Source organism: Cricetulus griseus (genome assembly GCF_003668045.3).
Source record: "Cricetulus griseus strain 17A/GY chromosome 1 unlocalized genomic scaffold, alternate assembly CriGri-PICRH-1.0 chr1_0, whole genome shotgun sequence".
Classification (NCBI taxonomy): Eukaryota; Metazoa; Chordata; class Mammalia; order Rodentia; family Cricetidae; genus Cricetulus; species Cricetulus griseus.
The window spans coordinates 240,347,371-240,369,437 of NW_023276806.1; the positions used below are offsets into that span (position 1 = coordinate 240,347,371).

Genomic DNA, 22,067 nt, shown 5'->3' on the forward strand with positions numbered 1-22,067 from the left:
GTCCTACATCCTACAAACAACAAGAGTGGTCTGTCCAACAATCAGTAATCTGTCTCACTGAGCTTGGATTGAGCATATATTAAACCTCAAAGCCTGCCTCCACAGTGACACACTTCCTCCAACAAGACCACACCTACTGTGATAAGGCCACAACTCCTAATAGTGCCACTCCCTTTGGGGGCTATTTATTTGCAAACAACCACAATGACAAATTTTGTTAAGTGGTTTAGATGATGTAGACTCTGTGCCTTCATTGCTGAAAACCAGGGTAAGTCTCACTTCCACTAGAAACTGGGGCTTTGGGTTATACAATGGTAAAATAAACATAATCCCACACATCTATCACTTAAATAAGTGGTAACTTGTTATAATACATAAACAAGAAAACATCATCATCAAAATATAAGAGAGGTTGATCCAATTAGTAATGATCTGGTGTGGGATTATTTGTACTGTGGATTTCAGTGATTTCCATCTGACCTGTAATGTACAAAAGATTAAGAGTATTCAGAAGTAATAAACCAAGATTGAAGAAAAACTAGAGCTGTTGACTTTCATGCTAGTTTTTCTGCCATTTATTTACATATGTCAGACTCACAGATTCTCTCAAAGTCAAAGATTATCATTCAAAATGATTCATAGACACAGGGCAATCCAAAATTGTGTCTCATAATACTTGCAGGCCAATAACATTACACTTGTATATCAGCAGCCAGTTGAACTCCAGGAAACAAAATAAGTCTGCTTAAATTTGTGATCAGAAGAGAAAAATTAGTACAAAAACTAGGGACTGATAAGGTCACAAGTAGAATTACTTGAAATAATATTGAAATCATAAAAGTCTATTTTATGTTGATAACTTTTTTTTTCCATTTTCTTTTCAGAGAGATGGCAAAGACTATTTCTGCCATCAGGGAAAAATATATCTGCCTTCACAAATATTTAAGGTATGGAAATTCCAAGATTTGGAATAAATGGTTGAATAAGTTCTAGCATCAACTATAGATACATTTTAAGTATTTTTCCTTATCTGAGTCACACACACACACACACACACACACACACACACACACACACCATCCTGAATACTGTCAGCCTCATATTGTGTTATTGCCTTCCCATCCTATTATCCCTTCCTCCCTACAAGTCCCTTGCCCACATTCATATCTGTTTATTTTGTCTTGTCACCCACTGATTTTTGCTGTGGCTGTTTGTGCTCCTTTGGATTTGTCATTATTTCTTGATGGTACACAGTCAAAGACAATGTCTGCTCACCCCTCCCAGCCCTCACTGAGTCCATCACTAATCCATAGCTCAACATGAAAGGATAGGGCAAAAGGAACCACTTCCTGATCACTGACTCACTGTTGACAGTCCCAGCTTTGGTGGGCCCATTGTTAGAAGCCACTGCTGCTACAAAATCAGGATTGAATTGACTTTGCCATATGTACAAGATAGTTTTACCCAGCTTTTTCTCTATCTCTCAGCTCTTGCATCCTCCTCATTGTCTCTTCTTCTTTAGTCTCTGAGCCTCAAAAAGCTCAGTTTCCTGTTTACTCATGAGCACATAACTACCCCTCGTTCTCAGTATCATGAGAAGCCACTTGTCTCTGTGTTCACCATTTTCCATTAAAAAGAAGATTTGCTGATTAATACTGAGAAGAAAATTTGTCTATTACCACAAACATTTCTTTAGATGTCAGCTTGGAATTCTGTCAATTTAGCTAAACAGCAGTATTCATTCTTTAAATTCATTCTTTTTTTTTTTTGCTGATTTTACGGTTTTTTTTTGCCAAAATAATTACATCATTTGCCCTTCCATTTCCTCCTTTCAACCCCCACCCATAACTCCTCACACTGTTTTTCTCTAATCCATGGCCTGAGAACCAACTACCCTGGGGTCATATGGGCTCATGGAGTCTGAATCAACAACCAGGGAGCCTACATGGAACTGACCTAGACCCTGTGCTTATATGGGACACTTGTATAGATTGGTCTTCCTGTGGGACTTAAAATATTTGGGAGCAAGGGCTATATGTTACTCTTTTGGTGGCTTTTGGGACCCTAGTCCTCATACTGGATTGCCTTGCTAAGCCTTAATAAAATGGGAGGTACTTAGTCTGACTGTAACTTGATATGCCATATTTTGTTGATATCTATGGGAGGCCTGCCATTTTCTGAACAGAATTGGAGGTGTGGATGGATGTTGAAGAGTGGGAGAAGAGAGAATAGGAAGATAGAAAGGATGGCAAACTGCAGTCAGGCTGTTAAGTGGATGGATGGATAGATAGATGATAGTCAGATGATAGATGACAGATAGATGATAGATAGACAGATAGATAGACAGATCGATAGAACATAAATAGATAGACAGATAGATAATATGTCCAATGATAATTGTATGTATGATTTCAGGCCTGAACATTTGGTATTGGTTAGCAATTAGTGTGCTCTTTCCTGGGGAATACTTCCACCATCCCTGCTCTCAAACTGTATTTTGTTTGTGAAGCCCTGTGAGTTTACCTCCTTCACATTAGCATGTCTAATATGGTGCCGCTTTTGTTCAAGTCATTTTGTGGTAGCCATGTTGAGAAGATTTCAATGGGTCTAGTTTCTGGCATTTCTAGGAGATTCAATTCCATATCAAACTCACTGTTCTTCTAGCTCTTACCCCACCCCAAACCTCCTGCCACAATGATCCTCGAGCCTTAGAGGTAGGTTTTTAGTTAACTGGTTTACTGAACCAGGCATGAATTCCCTCTTGTGGAGTAATACACAAAACCAATGATAGAGTAACTTTTTGTCCAAAACAGTAATGGTATTCTTGTACCAGGGAATCAATCTTTCCTGGCATGATGGGATTATATTTTACTTTGCTGGGTGTGATCTTTGATGTTTATTTTCTTAATCACTATTGCATAGTGACAATACAGAAAAAGATAAAGCAGATATGAATTCTGTTTTCTGGTTCAAGTTGATATCAGGGAGGCAGTGAGCCTTTACTCATTTATAATGTTATTAAACATAAACTTTTCCAATTGCATTGTCATCCCAAGTCTTGCAAATACCTTGCTTAGTAAAAGAACTAAAATCATCATCTAATATGTATTAATTTATTCATTTCTCAAGTGTATTAATTTGTGAAGAATTAAGCAGTACCATAGATTTGTCTGTGATTTTTGCATGTTTCTGTCTCATTAACTTCTGTGTGTCTCTCAGGACTGGTTTATTACAATGTCTATCTTTTGGCTGAGAATGAAAAGTTTGAGCAAATCTTCATAATGATTGCATTTAAATTTGATGGCAAACTGCCACATTTTGGTCTTTTTGGTATGGACAGATAACATCATCTATAATGAATATTGTGGTTGAAAAATGCTTGGTGGTTAATATATAACTTTAGCTAGTGACTTTCCTTGAGAAGACACCCCACATGCTTCACTTTCAACAGTGCTTCCTTCAGATGCCTAAAGGTTGCTTTCAAACTTCCCCAAGGAAGAGTGCTAAATACTTCCATTTATATGTGTGTTCTTTACTGACACTTCTCATAATCCTCCTGTGAGTATATGGGCCAAACTGCAGAGCTGCTGCCCTGGGAAAATGATACTCACGTGGATCTAGTTTATCCCATCATGTGAACATAGTTCATTTCAAATGGGAAGCATTCTTGCTACACAGTAACCTCTATTAACCAGTGTGCTTATCTATTCTCATATCTGATTAGGTAGTGGTATGAGAAATTAATTCCTGCTATTAATGTATAATGCCCTGAATACACAACATCTTCCATATTGAATGTAATTAAAAGGTTCAGGAGTTATTAATGTTCAGATTGTCTACTTTCTGATGTGCTATCCTTTTTGTGAATAAGTTTATCCTCAGTGTTCCTTATCTACAAACCTGTCAATTACTATGAATAATGCTGTCTCCTGAGCAAGTATGTACCAAAGTATAAAAGGTTTCATGGATCCCTGTCCACTTGGTCTCTCATTCTCCATGTAACAGTTTTGTACCTATAATATTCTTCTATGAGCTTCAGATAATTGAATGATCACTGTAACGGTTAAAGAAAACTGGAGGATACATTATGACCTCCTGCATTTTTATCTAGTCACTTACATGCTTCCATTTATAAATACTATATTCTCTCTTAATCATATTGTCTGTTTGAAATGACACACACAGTAGGATGTTGCTCCCAAGCTATCACTTCTCCCACTTGTACACATGGCTGTAAGTCTTTTGTAAATTTTTGTAGCATTAATTTTTCCTTTCCAGTTGCTCATTAAAGTGAAGAAGAACTTTGAAGCAGAACTGAATTGTCTCTTGCATTTATGTATGAATGAATGGGCTGTAGACACAGTTTAGTGGGTGAAGGGTTTGACATGCAAGACTGTAGACACGAGGTTGGATGCCCCAAAACCAAGCAAACACCAAGCATAGTAGCACATATGTCTATCTCTTGTCTCAGCAAACCCCAACTGGGAGACAGGATGCAAAGGCAGATGAATCATGGAAAGATGATAGTTAGCTGGGCTGTGAACTCAGTAGAGAAATGAGAAGACTTGTATCAAACAAAGTAGAAAGTGAATACTCACACCTGATTTTGTATATCTGAGTTTGTTCACTGATTGCCACACTTGTGCAGTAAATAACACATGTAAACTCCATCTCATGAATACAAAACACACACACACACACACACACACACACACACACACACACACACACACACACACTCCAGTAAATGAATGAATAATGAATCTTCCACAAAACTTACAAACTTACATGTGCTTCATAATTTCACCCCATTCTTCCACTTCTCTAGACTGTCAGTTCGCTGTAGCAATTCTGTTATCTCTGACATCCACAGCTATTCAAACTCTATCCTTGATAACTAAGTGAGCTTGTTGTCTTTTTTTTTCCAGAGCCCCAAATAACTTTTATTAATAAATGAAAGCCATTATCTTACCATTTTTGTGACTTGTTTTCTCATTGTGTTGGTCTTTTGGAACTCTTTCTTTTCCGCATTTCTGGAAGAACCATGCCATAATTGATAAACATGCATGAGTGGCAAATGTAAGACTGTGGAAATGTAAGAGTAGATTTTAAAGGCACTTATATACTGCATTATGAATGTCTGAAAATTCCTTGGAGATAAATATGGATTTGACTTTTTAATATTGATATACTTATTATGTGTTTTTGTGTAAATGTAAAAGCCATGATAAATGTATGTTGTGGTTCAAGGAATACTTGCAGGAGATAATTTGTTCCTCCAATCCATGAGGGTTGTGAGGTCTGTACTCATTTCATCAGGCTTGGCTGAAATGCCTTTGTATAATATCCATCTTGTCAGTAGACTTTTAAACATACGTGACAGAGTAAATTTGAGAAGGAGGATTAGAGACAGAGACAGAGACAAGGAGAGACAGACAGGGAGAGTGAGAGGGGAAGAGAGGAAGAGAGAGAGAAAGAGAGAGAGGGAGAGAGAGAGAGAGAGAGAGAGAGAGAGAGAGAGAGAGAGAGAGAGAGAGAGAGTTTTGAGAAGGCATGATAGGGAAACCAAATATTTTAACTATTTTCCTATGAAATGTGACTACTAGGGGCATCTCTGTTACTACATCCTGACCTTTCTATTTGCTACAAGTCTTTTTGGACTCAGTATATGCAGACATTTTACACTAATAGATATAGTGCATCTCTTGGATGTTCTTGTTTCATAAAATGCACTTAAGAAACTTGATCAATTTCACTACTGGAACTGTAGTTATAAATTAGTGAATTTGGAAAATGTTGGTGGCCACACATTTTTGATATTCTTTAATGCAAGAGAATGAAACCAATAGGTATAAGAAATGAAAGAAAAGAGCCTGGGAGGCTTTTGTCCATGTTCCAGTTGTTCCTACATTTCCCGGGGCTTGTTTGACAACATTTTGGAGAGCTTTTATCTTAATTCAATGATGTTATCTCTGAGACATTTATACATGCACATTGCAGGTGCACTCTCAGAAATTGCAGGACAGTGGTAGGGCATTGTTCATTTTACATTTTCTAGAAGGAGGTTCAGAGACTGCGTATACACTCAAAATTGGTATGAAAATAATGGTGAATTCTGTATTTAGTTAGTGGCTGGATTTAACAAACTCCATCTTCTTCTAAACATTTACTCCCAACCAAGGATGAAGTACCTTGTGTAAATGCCTAATGTATATCAAAATGAAATTTTGTGTCACTTTCGCATAAAATGATATTAAGACCCAGAAAGCATGACCATATGATAGCAGATAGTAACCTCAACTGAAAATTTTCTATTAAATATAGCTTTTGTATATTTATGTGTGTGTATTTGTGTGTGTTCTACATGAATATTTTAAATTTTGATGCTCAACTATAAAGTCCTTTGTCACAGCAATTTAACTCCATTTGTTTTCTTTTTTCTTTGAAGCTCAATAGGAAAGAAGGAAATTGCATATTTGTGTATCTTTTGTCCACAACTATATCTCTAAAACTTACCATCTATTCCATACACAGACTAGGTATCATTAATGAAGAAGTCAAGAAATCATCAGATTCTATCACTGAAAATAGAATTCAAAACATTAAAAGGAACATCTCTAGAAGCAGAGCAATAATAAATGAAGCTGTGTTATTTGAAAATTACCCAAATTTCATCAAAGTCAAAATGCCATACTTGAATTTGTCAAGAAACAATTACAAAATGTGTGAAACCCTGATGGGGGATGTTCTTCTTTATGGTGTGAATATATGTCTTTCATATTGGTTAAGGAATAAAGCTGTTTCAGCCAATGAACAGGCAAAATATAGCCAAGCAGTAAGTATAGGCGGGCATACCAGACTTACAGAATGCTGGGAAGAAAGACACAGAGAGAATCTGTAGCTAATGAGAAGACAGGATGCTCAGAATTCTCCAGTAATATAAGGTTACATGGAAAAACACAGTTTAATAGAAATCGGTTAATAATTAAAAGAGAGATAGCCAATAAGAAGCTTTAGCCATTCACCAAACAGTTTAAAATTAATGTTTGTGTGTTTATTTGGGTCCAAATGGCTTTGGAACCAGGCAATGCAGAACCTCCATCTACAAATCCCTATAATGGGGAGTTCATAAGAACAATAAAAGTCTCTGTGTCTCTGGAATATTAAATAAGATTTTATTGAAAAAAACCAAGTATTTGAAATTTATTTCCATCTTAATATTAATATATTCTAACCAATCTGATGTCATGGTCAGAAGACAAATAAAATCAAAACAAACATATTAATAATGAAAAAGTATCACCATCCTGGAACAATATGGGCAGGGGCAATTATATAGGTTTTGAGTGATACACTGCTGTTGCAAGATTAGACACAGGAAAAGTGCTAGTGTTTAATATATTTTCATTGTTTCCTACTAATATATGTGAATTTCTAAAGTATTTCACAAAGGAAAAGAGAAAAAATTCTCCAATAAATATTCATTGGTTTAAGTCCTAAGAAATACATTTTACTAGACCAAATAAAGAAGGTGAGAAACTGGGGGTGGAATGGGGTTGTACTTCTAATCCCACACTTGGGAGAGGGAAGCTGGAGATGGCAGTCAAAAGTCTGCCTGGGTTACAGGAGAGAGAGAGAGAGAGAGAGAGAGAGAGAGAGAGAGAGAGAGAGAGAGAGAGACAATAACTAATTGTTATCTGTACCTATGAGTAAGATTGATTAATGCAATGGAATTTGTTTGGGGAATGCAATTCTAGTTCTGGTCATACATATATATGTATATATATTATACTCTATGTGCATATCATCTCTATTTAAAAGAAGGAAAAAAAAAACTGATGCAACGTGGAACCAAATTTGAAAATTCAGCAGAGAAACACATTTTTAAAAAAGGTATTAAACTGTTTCCACCAAATGTTTGAATATATTCCTGATTCTTCCTGCTACTAGGATAAACACCATGACCAAAAACAACTTGGGGAGGAAAGGTTTTATTTTACCTCACTAATGACTGATCATATCAGGGGAGGCTTGGCAATAGTAGGCCACACACAGTCAGGAGGCAGGTAATGAAACGAATGTGCACCCAGGCTATAAAGCTTAGGGTCCCCCACCAGTGACTCCAGCAAGCCAAAACTCTTCCTCCTGAAAGCACATCATCCTTCCCCAGAAAGGTCACCAGTAAGGTACCAAGTATTCTAGCACACAGTCTATGGCAGGAAATTTCACATTTAAACCATAAAGGTTCTATTTTAATTACAGCATTGGTTCTAAAGCCTAGATTCCCATCATCTAAAATTAGGTACCAGTATCAATAAACCTCCCAAGGTATATATCTGGCTATACAGTTCTTAGAATATAGTTAGTTCTTCTTTAGATATAGGAAACTAGGAACAAGAAATTTGTTTCTCATGTTCCAATAAACAGTTGAATAAGCATAGATTCTTTGTTGCAGATATCCCTTGGGGATTATAAATGTTTATGGTGATGCATATGCTAATTGCTTTATTTGATCATTGCACAATGTACATATGAATCAAAACATCACATCATACTCTATAAATATTATGAAAGAAATGTGAAAATTGGCAGAATCAAAATGGAGACATTTTTGCCAATCTTACTTTAAAAATGTAAATCAACATGGGAAATTATGAAGGAAGGGCTTTTAGATGTTACTGCCTTATAGAAATGAGCACAAAATACTCCGAAGCACACACAGAGGTCAGCACAATCACGTTCAGAAATCACTGCTACAAGGACACCTGCCTCTAAATTATATTTTCTCATTTGAATTGACTTTACCCTTGTTATTATGATTGTGGTCATTGAGTGTTATTTTATTGTGATTTATTGATTTGATTTTTATAAATTTCTCATTGCCTCATATATTTGAAGGGGTGTATACACTATAGTGGCATACAGCTTCCAATTGTCAGGCATTGATCTTTCTTTTTCATTGTCTTTATTGTTGTTATTTTTGGAGACAGAAATTACTTGTGTAGCTTTGGAGCCTGTCCTGGAACTTGCTCTGTTAGACTAGACTGGCCTGGAACTCAGAGAGATCCACCTGCCTCTGCCTCCTGAGTACTGGGATTAAAGGCATGCACCATTACCACCCAACAGCATTGATCTTTCTAAGCTCATGCCGTTCTTCGGAGAATCTACCTTTGATTGATTTTTGTTAAATAATTAATAGTGCCCATCAAAAATTCAATTAAAAAGGAAGTTATTTAAGTCACAAACAGTTTACTGGTTTCTAGCAGTTTTGAGGTCCAGGCTGGAAGCACAGGGAGTTCTTTAATTATGTTCTAACAGTGGCAGGAGTCTCACTGGCCCAGGGCTCTACATAATGGCTCTAATTTTTGTTGTATGGAACATTCAACCTATGCCAGGATATGTTCGTGGGTCAGCTCTTTTGTCATCCTGTTTTCTTTCAGTTAAATTTTAGGCTTCTGTGAATTTTCTGCCTGTTATATTGTCTCTCTTCCTTTTGGTCAACGTTTTGTATACATTAGTTACTTTTCTCGTCTTTGATGGAATACCTGATGGAAGCACTGTAATCATGGAAAGGTCTGCTTGTCACATGATGTGAAGACATACAGTCTATTTTATTGTGGAAGGAATTGTGGCTAGGGTCAACACAAGCCTACAGAATCTTGTGGTAGGGCTTGTTATCACTCTGTGGAACAGGAAACAGAGCTCCCAGAGTTTCCTACTCCCTAAAGGTTCTATAACCTTTCAAAAACAGTGGCACACTTGGAATCCAAGAGTTGGAATGCTGTGAGGGATATTTCACATCCAAATCATGACACTGTGCATACAACTCTTTCAAAAGCATCATGGCTCTTCTAAAATTCCTCATGGGGATTCTTCAATTACATTTCAAAACCACAATCATATCTGTGAGAATTCTTTCTCTTCATTGAGTTTCTAATGAGACACTCTAGGGAAAACAATTTGGAGCTTCCTAGGAGACCAAAAGTTCTTGAGATGACTTTCATGAACACCTGTAATCTCCTTAGGGAACCTTTGGTTGGCCACCTTTTGACTTTCTTACATCCTAACAAAGCCTTTGCAGTCACACACTTGGCTTCATCTGCAGGCCATGCTTTTTTGACAATGCTCTGTTTTCAAAACTGTTTAGAAGCCAATTCTCAATTCAGCATCCTAAAATCACCAGGTCTCTTCACATTCTGTTTAGATCACTTTCTCCAATTTATTATCTAGTTTCACAGTTTACAGTAAATAGTACAAGTATGTGTTTTAAAATATCTTTATCTAGAATACTAAGGTAATTAAAGCATGCTAACTTGTGAGAACTTCATTGCAGGTGATGACATTACAAATCTATCTGTTATTGTATGAGGCAATTTTTTTCATTCCAGTATTTTATACTAACATGGTCCTCATCATCATTGTAACCTCAGTAGCATTGTCCTGAGTGTCCAACATTTTAAGAACAGTCTGGTGAAGATGATTTAAACTTGTTCTAAAATACATGTCAGAAATGTTTAGTTCCAAAGCCATACAATTTATGTTATCTTCAGTAGTATATTATATTCTATATACATATAGATATGTGTACATCTATACAGTAGAATGTTATATTCTTCTAAGACTCCTAGGATTCTCCTGAAACATGATACCAATAAATACTATGTACGATGTATTTACCAAGCATTCATATCCATCATAAATTTTGATTTATTTTAGAAAATGTATTTAATTTTTTAGTATTAATCTTTAATTTAATTTGAAGTTTATTTTTATTTAATTTAAAAGTTTTAATTAATTATACTAAGATATAAACCAACAGCACCAATTAATAAGAAAATACATTATCATAATGATATACTCAACATTATATGTATATTGTCTATTGTTTCTGAAACTTAGTGTACTAAACTATCCTCTGTCTTCCTATGATAACACAATGTTATACAACACTCTTGTTATGAAAGAATTATGATGAAAGATATTAATATTGTCATGTAGCATTAGCCTAACAGTCTGGTATTGCTTAATATGAAGATGAAGGCTGACATGAATTCAGTTTACTGATACTGGTTTGAGACAGGTATTACCCTCCATTTTTGATTCAGGAAACAAGCTTCCATAAAACTGGGGCAGGATAATGTGTTAATATCTAAGTGGAGTGAAATACATTGTTTTTCAAACTTCATTTTTTGGCTGAACAACTATTTGGTTATCATTGGTTATCCTACTTTGTTTGTTTTTGAAACATTATCCAACTATGTAACCATGTTTATTTGGAAATTATGATTCTGCCTCTACTTTCTGCATGCTAATATTAAAACGGCATACCAATACACCCAATTGGTTAACCAACTTCTAAGGCTCTGTTCTTTTGACAGATGATATCCGATTTTAGTTGTTCCAAATTTCCATGACCTAGAAACAATTAAAACTCTTCCCACTCATTTTAGTCTATTTATGTCTTTGAATACAGACAAAAACTAAAGCCTCACATAATTACCATTCCAGAAAATGTTCTATTGACATTAATAGTATTTTTTTATTCTGGTGTTACCTTTCAACAAAACACAACAAAATTCAATTAATTATGTGAAGCTATTTTCCACAGAGTTTTAAGAGCTCTTTATGTTTTCTCCTGGAACTTGGAAGAATGCCATTATTCATTCTGTTTCCAACATGTCAGTCTAAATGGAGGAACACCTGTTTATCCTGGAGCATCGCCTAAGTCTTGCAATATTCCATGCACCAGAACGAGAAACACCTGTATTCATAGTCACACAGTCAGTGACCTTATGACAAAGGCAAGATAGCATAGCAGAAAATTTCCTACTGTGTAGCATAATCTCAGTAAATGTTTATATAAAATTATTAATACTTATTTACAGGAATATTTGGAGACAGTGACCTGTTTATTCATATCTGTATTTACTTCCAGGATTCAGCATTTTATTGGTAGAGTTCAGTTATAAAACTAGGGAACACTTTAGGCTTTCTGGGGAAAAGGTATGGGCAAGCTAATGGGTTTGCAAAGGCACAAGTAAGGTGGATAAATGTACAGAAAAGTTTTCATAATTTTTCTAATTGCAGTTGTCAGAGAAAACATTGCTGATGCATTTAGTGTCCAAACCTCAGGAGAGTACCTGCAGACTTTATATAATCACCAAAAGCTCAGTCTGCCATCAGCATCCCAATGGCATTACAGAATACTGTTGCCTAAATTTTACCTAAGAACAGATGAGAACTGATGCCATCTGATTTCATGGAGTAAAATACAAGGGATAATTTATGAGGGTGGAAATCTGTGGAGTCCATTTTTCTTCAGGTTGGTAACTGAGACATTGTAACACTATAAAAAGATACAGAACACCAAACACATAGGTTGCAATTATGATCAGATGATATTTTTCCTACTCTTGTTTTCTTCTTACTAAGATTATGTTAAGAAGTCCACCATCCATTGACTACTTGATTTATAATGGGGTTTTAGAGTGCTCATACTGCATGTTTATAAAGCACTGTATCATCAAACTCAACTTGTATTTTAAAAATACATCCCAATATATAAGGCAAAATTTAGGGTTCATTGGCAAAAATGAAAAATTTTTAAGTAACTTTTTGTGAATTACTTTATTATTTTCACTATGATATGATTAATTTGTTAACTATAAATTCTATGTGGAACCTTTTAATAACACAGAGAGTCTTCAAAAATTAGTGTGTAAGTTTATCAGAAGCATAGTTTGTTGGTAAATAAAACATAATTTCAGGTTATATTAATTCAATTGAACACAAATTACTTCCCTTTGCTTTCTGGAAGAGAACTGTCATGACTTTCCTTATAATGGACATTAACTTAATCTTCCTGGAATATGGTCATTTAGGGAGGTAAGGAAATTAGAGGAGAACAAGCCAGACTTCACAAAGTAAATTCTTTATTATTGAGGCTTTGCATAGTTCCAATTACTACTTAATTTGTTGGATCACACATTCAACAAGAAACTAAAAAAAAAACCTATGTTGGGAGAAATATGTGGAAAGTTCTCTAGATAGACTGTCAAGTGCCTTCTCTGGCATAGAGTTCTTCATTGTTTAAGAGCTATTCTGTGAGCATCACTCTTAGAAAAACATATTATATTGGCTTATTTTCAAAGATCAATCCACTAGAGTTTTCCTATGTGTCAGTTACCAGCCTTCTTATTTGTCTTTCCAAGTCCTGGTTATCAGAAAAATTATGGGTTCTTCATGCCCATTCATTTTCATTTATAAAGCAAAAAATATCAAACTAATTTAAAACATTTGCGTTCGTTTTATTTATTTGTTTTCAGCATCACACATTGGAGGTCATAGGAAATCCCATAGGGGTTTATCTATTTAACACTTTGGGGATGATAAATCTTCCATGTTAAAAAAATGTGATTCCAGACCAGCAAGGAGGCTCAGTAGCCAAAAGTGCTTGCCACCATATCTTATGACCTGAGTTTGAAACTTGAGACCCATCTGTCAGGTTCTGGAAAATAAACCACCTAAAATTTCATAGGAGTTATTTTCAGATTCGAATGGTTGTGCTTCCAAATTTTGTGCATCCTTGTGATTTCTTATCACGGGTAATCACCATCACTACCTAGTGTCTCCAGTGACCATAGATACATCAAGCATCATAACATACTGAAACATAGGTTAATTGAAAATGTTTAATCTGAAGACTTGATGCCAAATGTGTAATTACTTGTGCATTTACAACCCCATGAATGTTGACAACATTAGTCAATAGTAAAATTATGTCAAAGTGGAATCTCTAAACCATTAAAAGTATTCAAGGGAAAAGTCTTGCTAATAAATTAGAGAGATAATTACACTAACAAAGTTAGAAAGAAGATAAAGAAGATGCTCAGAAAGTTATTTTGTTACCATAGAAGGCAATGCTAGGGTCAGTAAAAAAGTCTATGAAAACCATGCTTAAGCAAATCAAGTTAAGTGGGGCATAGCTAACATAAAGAATAGCTAGATATCATGACATTGATTAGGAGAATTAAAATGGATATTCTGCAGATAGCAACTATGCTTTGTACTTCTACCAGTTATCAAATAGTTTCCTTAGGAAAAAAAATGGAAAACAGAATAAAGAGAGTTCCTGAAATAAAGGCAAAATAGAAATGCATTCATTTATTTAATCTGCTTCATTTGAGGCCTTATAATCATACTAGCATCATTGTCAGGCAAAAGTGAAAGGAAAGTTTGAATAGAATAGCATGACACTCATTAGTTTTTAATTGTTCCTGCTTAAGTCCAATGTAGTTAACACATGAGTATGCAGAGCTAGTAACTACTGACATAAAAGTTATTGGAAACTCAAGAACTATTGTTTTTTTTTCATTTTTGGCAGTAAGTTAAGTAAAGTTTGAAATCAAAAGCCTTTAAATATGCTTAAGGATTATGTGTATCAGATATTGAGTATGATTCCTGTGAGAACTTGCTTGAGATCTGTGGACGTTTCCCACATCTATTGGCTAGAGCATTAGTCAACTAAATGCGGTGATGACATCTAGGATAGCTAGTTAGCATGGCTGCTGGCCAGAAGCTCTATGGCATAGGGTGCCCACTCATCGCCTACCTTGTGATATAGTCTTTACAACAGTTGGACAGACATTGAGGTAGCCAGAATTCTCACACAATTATGAAAGTCTCTCAGCCTGGATCTAGATACACATTACAGAGTCCTGGTAATTTCTCTTTCATTGAATCAGGCTTCATGAAGTGGCCTCTCCTTTGTATATTGGTGCTTTAATAAATAAATCACAAATTTTAACATACATTTAAGTGAATATTATAGAGAACTTTGTAATATGAGTGTTCATTTTCAAATTGATAGATTCTAGAGCAACCTGGAGGATGAACTTCTGAACAGGACTGTAGGGAAAACTTTTAACTTGTTTAAAAGTTTAATGAGGAAGATCTGCCTAATATGAGTGACACCATTACTTGCCAGGAACCTTGAACTACTTATATGGAGATAGGGCATAAACAGCAGCATGCATTCATTGCTTTTTTTCTAATTGTTCATAGGATGTGAGTAGCTGCTTTAATTTTTTGCAGTTTTCAGCTCCCTGCCATGATGAAAAGTAGCCATGAACTGTGCCAGGATAAATTGGTTATCCCTTAGTTATCTGTCATCACAATAGGAAAGGAAACAAAGACAAATGTCAACCATTTGTTGATGTCTTTAAAGTTTGTGAGTTTCCATGTGAAAATAGATTCATTGTGGCTGCTTTGTACTTTTTTCATGGCACTTATTTGACAAATGGCAAAAGTCTTAGTAGCCTAAAACATTACAATTATTCTTTTACTGTAGAAAGTCAGAAGCCTGAAACAGTCTTATGGAGGTCTCATCAAAATCAGTGTTTGTTCTGGAGGATCTGGGATTTAATTCATTCCGTGTCTTTTCTGGCATCTAGAGGCAGTCTGAACTTTGGTTCTTAGTCATATAACCATGACTTTTTTATTATGATTATATGCTATTCTGTGACTTTGATCTTTCTGGTATTCCCACATATAAGAATCCTGGTATATGTTAGCTTTCTAGATAATCCAGGAAACTATTTCCAAATTCATGAATATTTCTAGTGCCCATTTTACTATACAAGGTAACAACTGTATAAGTTTGGTGGTTCAGTATATGGCATACTTTGGGGTCAGGGGCATTTACTTACCACATCAGTTGATAAGACCTTAGCACATTTAGACAAAATGGATTGTATGTAAGCAGACTGAATTCTGATTTTCTTGGAACTTTTGTATATTTATATCCATCATTTTAAACAGCAATAAAGTATATATAAGCATACTTAGGAAAAGTTCTGCTCACATTCATATTTTTCAAGTCATGGTGACCAAGATGACACATAATTTGTACCCTAAGGATAGCAGAAGAATGGCTAGACCATTGACTGACTGATCTGTTCCTGAGCTTACATTATCTGTGACACTTTGCTTATGCATTTGGCAGAAAGTCAGTTTTTTCATAGAGTCCCAGAGAAGCAGGGAAGAACTCAGTGTCTTCTTATGCTCAGTGCTACAGAATGAAACACTGTTACAAAGACAATATCCATGATCATTGCACAAAAATGCAAGCTACTGCCCCATGCGTGCATCTTACCATGTAGCTAAATTATACACATCATGTGTTGTATTCATTTTTCCCCTGTGGACTTGTTCATTTTCAGTCTTTATTCTCATATATACATAATCTTACTTTCCATTTGGAGTAAACTTAAGTGTTCTGTGCTTAGAATAAATGGATACATCTTTTACTTTCCATCTGTGCTCATTCCTACAAGATGAATACATTTGTTAAAGCTACAGAGGAAAATACAAAATATATTTAAGTTAATATATTGTCTACAGATGCAATTTTATATGTTCTTTTAGAAGACCTCTTTCATGCATCAGCATTTGTATTAATTCAAGCTAATTTTTCTCTCTTTGTGGAAGAAATTATTAAAAAGTTATGGAACTTGAGCTTCCCTTTATCAATTCACAGAGAACATCAAGGGTAGGTCCTTAATTATATAGAGATGTTTTTGTCATCATTTCACTATATGCTTGGAAAACGAGTTTATAATCTGAATAATGATTTACAGACAGTAAATACTAAGAAAAATACTACCTTCCTTATAGTTTTCTTTTGATGCCATATTTTTTGTTTAATAAATAAAACTTCTTATTATCTGTAGTTATTAATCCTTTCTCAAAGACATTAAAGCTCACTATTGAAACCTCAACACACAGAGAGAAAGAGAGAGACAGAAAGACAAACAGCAAGCTAAAAGGGAATTATTCTATAAAAAGCAAAATTGTGCCCAGTAGATACTATTACAGGGAACCCACCATAGATGACCACTCAGACACAGTTTATAGCCAATTGAAAGTCTTTATTCAGGTTGGTTGTGACTATACTCAGAAATATGGACCCAACTGTAGTCCTGGGTGTTTAGAGTAAGGGATTTTTAAGGGCAAAACCCACATCCTTATATCTTGCTTGGCAGCTGCAGGAGGTTTGGTACAAACAAACATTTTAACAAAAGCTAGGGTAAGCGGTTAGCTGGAGGGGAAGGTTTGCACATATAAGAAGTTGAACAGAAGCCATTAGCTTGAGAACATGACCTCTGCTTCCTAGAATATAGTTTCTACAGGATTGTCCACTAAGGAGGCAAATTTCCTGTTAAAACTGAAGTGACCTCAGCAAACATAATTGCTGGAAGAACCTTGCACTGTCTTGCTTTGTCAGGTGCTAAAACATAGAAAACCTATTTCCATGTATGAGTTTTTACAGTTGTTGGCTTTCAAAGCATCAACAATCCTGACTTTAAGGTCTATTATAGAACTATAGTCCTGAAAACACCTTGGTATTGGCACAAAAATAGACAAGTAGACAAATGAAATCTAATTGAAAAACCCTGATATTAACCCACACCACTAGGAAAACCAGATTTTTGACTAAGAAGCTAAAATTATGGAAAAATAAAGCCATCTTCAACAAATGGTGCTGGCATAACTGGATGCTGGCACGTAGAAGATTGCAAATAGAGCCATATCTTTCACCATGCAAAAAACTTAAGTCTCAGTGGATCAAAGACCTCAACATAAATGCAGGCACACTGAACCACTTAGAAGAGAAGGTGGGAAGTACCCTTGAATTAATTGATACAGGAGACTGCTTCCTGAACATAACACTAGTAGCAAGGACATTGAGATAGACAATTAATAAATGGGACCTCCTAAAATTGAGAGGCTTCTGTAAGAAAAAGGACAGAGTCAACAATACAAAATAGTAGCCCACATAATGGAAAAAGATATTCACCAACCCCAAATCTGACAGAGGGCTGATTTCCAAAATACACAAATAACTCAAGAAGCTATTCACCAAATCACCAAATAATGCAAATAAAAAGTGGGGTATAGAACTAAATAGAAAATTCTCAATGGAGGAATCTTAATTGGCTGAAAGACACTTAAACAGTCAAGGAAATTCAAATCAATACAACTCTGAGATACTATCTTTCTCCTGTCAGAATGTCTAAAATCCAAAACACCAAGACAGTTTATGCTGGAGAGGTTGTGGAGAAAGAGGAACACTCCTCCACTGCTGGTGGGAGTGCCAAATTGTACAGCCACTTTGGAAATCATTATGGAGATTCCTCAGGAAAATGGGAATCAGTCTACCACAAGATCCATCAATTCCACTCTTAGGCATATACTCAAAGGTGCACTTTCATACAACAAGGACATCTGTTCAACTATGTTCATAGCAGCATTATTTGTAATAGTCAGAACATAGAAGCAACATAGATTCCCCTCAACCAAAGAATGGATAAAGAAAATGTGGCACATTTACACAATGGTGTACTACTCAGCAGAAAAACAAAACAATGAAATCTTGAAATTCGCAGGAAAATGCATGGAACTAGAAGAAACCATCCTGAGTGAGGTAACCCAGTCACAAAAAGAAAAACATGGTATCTACTCACTCATATATTGATTTTAGACATAGACTAAAGGATTACCAGCCTACAATCCACACCTCCAGAGAAGCTAGGAAACAAAGAGTACCCTAAGAGAGACTTATATGGTCCCCCAGGGAAGGGGAGAGCGACAAGATCTCCTGAGCAAGTTGGGAGCATGGGGGAAGAGCAGATTGAGGCAGGAGAAAGTGAATGAGAGAAGAAGAAGAAGGGGGAGGAGAACATGAGGAATCAGAAGGACTGAGACAGGGGAGGAATACAGGAAAGCAAGAAAAGAGATACTTTAATATAGGGAGCCATTATAGTTTTATCTGGCACTAGGGAAATGTCTAGAGATCCACAAGGATGACCCCCAACTAAGAATCTAGGCAATAGTGAAGATAGTATTTAACAATAATGAGGTTGATGACTACTTAAATGCCAGTCTAGAGCCTTCATCCAGTTGTGATTGAAGCAGAAGCTAACATCCACAGCTAAGCACTGAGCTGAACTCCTGGAATCCAGTTGTATGTAGATAGGGAGGAGGGAGGAGCAAAGGAGTCAAGAACAGACTAGAGAAACCCACAGAAACAGTTGATCTGACCAAGTGGGAGCACAAGGACCCCAGTCGTAAAAGCATTGGACCATACCAATCCTTCTGAATGTGGGTGTAAGTTAAGAGGCTTGGGAAGTTTATGGGAACTCTGACAGTGGAACCAGTATTTATCCCTAGTGCATAAATGTACTTTGGAAGCTCCTTCCCCATGGAGTGCTACTCTTTCAGCCTAGGTACATGGGGGAGGACCTAGTCACTCCCCCAAGTGGTATGACACACTTCAATGTTCCCCCTGGAAGGCCTCAATTTCCTTGGAGTGTGGATGAGGGTTTGGATGGGGGAGGGTTTATGGAGATCATGGGAAGATGGGAGAGAGAGGGAACTGGGGTTGATATATAAAATAAGATTGTTTCTAAAGAAAAAAAAGGGGGGGAAGAAAAGAGACATTATATTCCCAAGAATCTAATTTTTTCCATGTAGCTAATAAATTGATAGAATTTCCTTAGCTGCAGAATGAAAATGTGATTAGTGTTTACCATTTTTTTGTATGTTGTGTGTGTTTGTTACTTCATTAATTATTTCATAGGAAATTTCAAGAAATACATCATTTACTTAATTTTTATTTTCATTTACAAAGTCCATGTTTAATTTAATATTGTATTAGCAAAAGGTTAAACAATATCTTGCAAAGTGTTTCAAATTTAATATGTCACAATCCTTCTATGAAGGAGATACCATTGGTCCAATGCTACAAAAGAATATTTCATTAAAATTTTATTGTATTGACAAATTTTATATAAGTATGTCAATTTATTACTCTTTCTTACTGAATGTAGCCTGGGTGAATATATGTGATTTGGAGGCAGGCATTGGACGCAACAAGCCTCTGTAGTGTTCCCATTCACTTCCTTTTCTCTGTTCCTTCTTCTTTCCTTCCTTTCTTGTCTCCTTGCTTTTTTTTTTTTTGAGTCATACAACTCATGTACAAAATCATGTAACTACTTAACTCTTAGAAGAAAAATAATTGTATATGTGTGACAGAAACTTAAAGAAGGATAGCTGTTTGGGCTTCCTCTATTCTCTTAAATAACTTTCCAGGAACAAACACATACTGTTGGTGGTGGTGGCGAGAATGCATTACATCATACAACAAACTCTTGTAGGGAGTTTACTACAAGGGTAAGGGAAGAGAAAGAGATCAGAAGGCATGGAGGCCTGCCTAGGAAGGAGAATTGACAGGAAAGAGGGAAGGGGGAACGGAGGTGCTCACTTTTAAATGGGGCTTTGTGTATGCAGGCAGAGACTACATAATTGCATAGCCAATGCACAGACAACTACATATCATAGTATAGGACCCTGGGTTGGCCAATTTGCCTGAATGTTGACAACACATGCACAAAGGGGATGCTCTTAGTGTGTACAGCTGAGGACCCTGGAGGTAAGCTAGAGTTATGCCTGAAATGCTATCAACTTAATGTTCATAGGGACAGATTGTGGTTGATGGCGCCTCCTGCCAGGTCCCCAAGGGCAGTCCAGCATAATACCTGAATGCTATCACATACCAGTGTTTTTCTTTAGTTTTAATATGTAGCAGAGCCAAAATCCGAAAAGCTTAGTGTCTTTGCAATCTTCAAGGTAACAAAGCTATGAAAGATGGGATTTTAATTGTCTTTAGTAATAGCTATCTTGCCTCTGTAAATGCTAAAAGTTCTAGAGAAAGATCTGATGGAGAAAGCACCAGTGTCACTGGATTAAAAAAAAATAGAAATGGCAAAAAGCAAATAGCTTGAAAAATATTGAAGTCCCTGAACTATAAAAGAATTAGAAAGAACCATGCAATTTGATATATCTAGGTGGAGTCACAATTTGAAATCAATTCAGAACTGTGGAAAGATTGGTTTTTAATTCAAGTCTGTTATACAACTCCTCCCAAAACTTAAAAGAATAAAACCCAAGCATTGACATTTGCTAGAATACAAGACACTTAAATATTTAACTGACAGATCTTTTTCATTAACTACAAAAAATGAAAAGTACAATTTGTAAAATGTGGAGGTAGCGAAATTGAAGATATTAGCATGCAATCCTGAAAAATCAATTCCACAAAAGGAAACAAAAAAGAAAATCAGTGTTGGTAATCTATGTATGCTAAATATTTAACAGTTCCTAGACTAGTGAGCTGTATCTGAATTAAAGTAAAACATGGTATGCATTGTGACCTTTCCTATCACATTTTATCATGAGACTATCCTAAGTGAGATTTCTCTGATGTGCCTACACCTTTCAAACTGCCGAGAGAGGTAGAAAAACCTTACAGAAAAGGTCAGAGCGCTGCGTGGTGTGCAGCCTCGATTTCAAGGGAATATAAAATTCAGTCACTGAGTGGCTCTGGACGGCTTCCATGAAACTGTCAGTGGAAAGCAAGGCCTTTAATGATCACAGTCCTCTCTGTTCAATTGAGTGTGACTAGATGAAGCAAGAATTCAAACCGAGTCTCTGTGGCAAATTGTCTACTGATTGAGATGTAGCTCAGGGAGAGGAAAGTGGTCCCCGGGGATCACAGATCTATTGAGAAAGCAAAACCTGCTCAGGCTTGGCACCAAATTTCAGGCTGGTGCAGTGCAGAATGCCAACACAGTCAGTGAGCAACAAGAGGACTGATGCTCGTAGGCCTTCCTGTCAATAGATCTTATAAGTGTGGTTTCAGAAATGGCTTTTACTTCTTCAATTGTCAACATGATAATCTTATATGATGTAATCATATAATCTTTAGAAACACAAGTTCTATGTACGTAGATGTCTATTAATACTTATAACTTGGGGTCAACACAAATCAATTTCATTGGAATAGATGTCTATTAATACATGCAAACTTGGACAACACAAAGTGATTTCATTTGAAATTGAGAAATAATGAAAATGGGCTATAGTTGTGACTCTGCAAGTAAGGGCCCTTGACCTTGTAATAACCTGGGTTTGATAGCTGGGACTCACACGGTGAAAGGAGAAACTCA

General features: G+C 36.0%; 1 long non-coding RNA gene across 4 annotated transcripts in view; it reads left to right on the forward strand.

The window, feature by feature from the left end:
- Positions 1 to 22,067, forward strand: part of LOC107979401 — an 82,891-nt gene that overhangs the window by 24,402 nt on the left and 36,422 nt on the right. For all 4 annotated transcript variants that reach the window (XR_004771814.1, XR_003480919.2, XR_003480921.2 and 1 more), the window contains one exon: positions 885 to 947. This is a non-coding gene — a long non-coding RNA (uncharacterized LOC107979401). The remainder of the gene's footprint in view (positions 1 to 884; positions 948 to 22,067) is intronic.